Here is a 4,382-nt window from a genome sequence, read left to right on the forward strand (position 1 = left end):
TGCTAAGTGAAATAAGCCAGATTCAGAAAGTCAAGGATCAAATATTTTCTGTCATGTATGAGAGGGGCAGAGAGAAGAGAAGAGAGAAGAGATTTAATAAAAGATTTTACAAAAATAGAAAGGAGGCCAAGAGTGTAGAGGAAAAGATCAAAAAGGAGGGAGGAAGGGATGGAATGTGGAAATATTGGGAAACAAATCCTATCAAAGTCTACATATAAAGATACCACAATGAATCCCATGTAATTTTAATTAATGGATTAAAATAATAATTAAAGGGAGATTAGCAGAGTAGAGCAAGCAGATTGGGGGAGAGAGAGGAAGGAAGGGAAAGGGAAGGTACTGGGGAATGAGATTGATCAAATTATGTGCATGTAAAAACATGGTATGATGAATTACCCTATTGTATATAAATATAATGCAACAATAAAAAGTGATAAAAATAAAATAAAATACATGTGGAGGACATAAAACTACCCTATTGAGACTTATAATTTCTATTTATAGAAATGTAATATCTATTTTCCATTTAATTTTCCCATGTCGGTGTTTGTGGCCAGGGTTTCTTCAGAATAATGCAAAATTGAGATTACTTTAGGAAGTGGCTTTAGAAAACATCTTTATACTGATGCATGAGCTCAGAAAACATTAAATCATAGTCAGTTGGCAGACTAAGAAAACTGATTAAAAACTGAAATGTCAATATGTGTCCACTTTTAAAGACAGTAAACATCCTAATAGATGACTGAACAGAATGTATAAGTCAGACACTTCAGACAATTGATGAAATTACAAAATGTGCAAAAGACCATCTTTCATCATTCATCAGTGTTTTCTCCGCATACAAGGACAGGAATAAATGTTGAAAAAATAGCACATCTATCTGTTGCATCAGTATCTTTTAAAAAAATGTGCTATACATTCAACCTTATTCTTAAATATTTTTTTAAAAACAAAGCTAAGAGTTTTTGGCATATCTTTGAAATAAATTAACTTTGTGATTGAAGAGCTGTTAAGCACACACAGACATACTATTTCATTCAGTTTCTTTAAAAATGATGAAACACATTGGTGAAAAATAATAATTCAAAATGTAATATAGAGACATTTTATACCCTGAATTAAAGATAAAATCCAAAGTTTATCAGAACAAATAATTTTTTAAAATATTTTTTAGTTGTCAATGAACTTTATGTATTTATATGTGGTGCAAATAATCGAACCCTGTGCCTCACATGTGCTAGGCAAGCCCTCTACTACTGAGTCACAACCCCATCCCCAGAACAAATAATTTAATGCCTAACTTAAGAGCTAATTATTTAAAATAGATCTAATGATTTTATTTTCTTGAAAATAGATTAGTATAATATTTACCAATAAAATATAAACTGCATAAATATTAATAACATAAAAATAAGGTAGGCAAATATACATATAGTCTGTCAAACCATACCTTCTCTAAGATAATCATGTTTTTTTGAGTTCTTGATATATATTATTTTGTTGGAATTATGCCCATTTATGCAGACCTTTGAGGTTACTGAATCATAATAGAACATGCCATTTATTTTACCTCTGCTCTTCTATTGCATTGACATGAGAATTCATACATTCATATTAACCTGAAAATCAAATTATTCTTAACCAGGACTTAACTTCTTCCTTATAATTTTTCAGCAACCACACGTTGATTTTTCTTTTATAGTATCTATTCTTTTTAAACTCACTAACCTCCACTATAAATTTTATACCATACTGAAAAGAGCATTACATTAGGAATCAGAAGATAATTTTATTATGATATTTCATTTAAATATATCTCCAAACCTCCAAGTATTTTAAAAATATTATGAAGGTTGCAGTATCCTATCATTTGAATGTTTACTCCCTCTGCTCTGAAACTTGCATTGAAATTATTTGCCACTTTAACAATATTAAGAAGGTGGACCTTGGATAGGCAAATAGCCATGAGATCATCACTCACATGGATGAGTTTAATGTCTTAATAAAACAGCTACTGGGAATGGGCTTGTACTCCTCTAACTTCTACCATGGGAAGACTGTCTCTAGGGTACAGAAACGTGTCTTCTTATATCTTTATTCTCCATTTTTAAGACATGTCTGTTAAATTTAAGTTCAATAAGCTCAAAATGCAATACTTTAACTTCCAAGAAAAAGAACATTTTCTTGGCTTAGAAATCTATATCACCATTTACTTAATTTTTCAAACACAGGATCCTGTCATATTCAAAAGGCAACGAGTGAATAAAATTACTTCTCTTATCCAATAATTAGTTGATTCTTTTTTCAGACAACAAAAAACAAATCTCTACCTCCATACCTCTGATTCAATAGCTCTAATTCATGCTTGCCAACTTGTGTGTAATAATTTCATTAGGGTAACTCTAATATAATGTCAATGAAATCCAATTTTAACACATTTACCAGGATCATCATTTTAAACTACATATTTGATCAGTTTTTGCTCTCTGGCTGCAAACACCATAGCCTAGTGTTGTGGCAGAACTATACAATTCACATGTTCCAGATAAACATAGATGAATTATTTTGTCAAAATATGATCTGAAAATAATAGTGGAATAGGTTGTTATATATTAGTCATAAATCTGAGAAATACTACAAAGCTTGGATACAATTATTTTAAAAGTTTGTACATAGCAGGAAAGTAGTGAATTATAGCATTTTCAGAGCCATGCTCAGATGACAAGAGAAACCAAGAGAAGTGAACATAGTATCCGTTATCAAGGCATTTTCTGAACTCTGAATCAGTACCTAAGGAGTTGAGATGCTCAACAGAGATTTGTGTTTGACTCATGGAACTTGGAAAATGAGATCAAAATGTATAACCACTGAAATGAAGATACTTTAGTAAACATTCCTTTAGGGTGGTATCCTAAATTACTAAGATATATAAATAACAGTGAACTAGAAGTAGATGAGTTCTCACAGTAACTGAAATTCAACTTGGAATTATATCAGTGTCTGAGTGAATTAAAGTGATTTGCCATTTCCAGTGCCCTTTGAGTTGTAGCTGCATGTTCAAAGCAAAATTAAATCTTCCCTGGATGAAGGTAAGAACAGGAAGACCTTGTCTCAAACACTTTAATATACCAGTTTAGCCATCAATCAAAAATAGTGTCAATATATGAGAAAGCAAGACTTTATTTAAAAATTGAAAAGGAAATGAAAGTAAATTAGCAGAATATCCAAATAATGGAGATATCTGATTGCAAATTTCAGATAACTATTATTGACATGGTGAGGAATTTGAAACGTGAGATAATGTCTTAACTATAAGATCACAATTGTAAACTTCAGAAGATAATCATGAAATCAAGGCCTCAATTGTGGATTTAATAGCAGAAAAGAAAATGTTCAGTACAGAAATAATAAACTAGAAGACAGATTAGAAGAAAATATGTTTAGAAAACAGAGAGGAAGGGGTTCTTAGAAACATTTTTAAAAATATTTTTAAAAACAATGAAACTTTCTATTTTAAAATTAACTGAATCCCAAGGGATGACAGCAGAAGAGATAGACATAAAGGAGTAATAGAAGAGAAACTTTCTAAGAATATTTCAAAACTGAAAATGACATCACATCCATTGATTCCAATAGTGATTTCAAACCTAAGCAGGAAAAATGAAAAGGTTACACCAAAGCACATGAGAGTAGAACTGCTGGAATCCATAGGCAAAGGAAAAAATTAAGAACTTCCAGAGTAAAAAGGAAGTTCATAGGAACTTTAATTATTTATTTGAGTAAAACTCATGTTTTCTGATAAATTCTATTGTGGTCTCTGCTTCTCTCCAAGAAAATGTATGGATATATAGGGAAAGTTGGGCTTCATGTGTCTTATGTACAGAGAGATGAGACAAGTAGCCTTCTCATTCTCATGACATCCTTTGGCTTCTTTGGATTCAGTGAAAATGTCTTAAGTTTCTGTAATTGCTGCTTACTAAAATTGGAGGATAAAAAGTTATGATTGTGTATTTCCAAATTATCCATATCTCATTCCTACTATATACCTAATAGTATCAGTTTTAACTTATGAATTTATCTAATCTATTTTCATGTTAAGCCCGGTTTGATAAAACATCAGCTCTGTTTACAAACCTTTTTGGAAGGCGAATGATATATTATGGATTTATTCACATCAAAATGATACCACAAGTGGCCCAGGAATACTAAATCATAATTGCCACTTATCTGCCATATGGGCTTTAAGTGGTCATCCCCTACCATGCACACAGGCTGGGGAAAAAAAAAGGTAAGTTAAAAGTCACCTATTCCCAAAATCTGAATCACTGACATGGGAATTGGAACCCACATTTTCTTCTTATTTCCTACTTCACTTCTTCTTT

The sequence above is a fragment of the Marmota monax genome, unplaced genomic scaffold (genome assembly GCF_021218885.2).
Source record: "Marmota monax isolate L192 unplaced genomic scaffold, Marmota_monax_Labrador192_F-V1.1 WCK01_AAM20220418_F8-fsc00498, whole genome shotgun sequence".
NCBI classification, from domain to species: Eukaryota; Metazoa; Chordata; class Mammalia; order Rodentia; family Sciuridae; genus Marmota; species Marmota monax.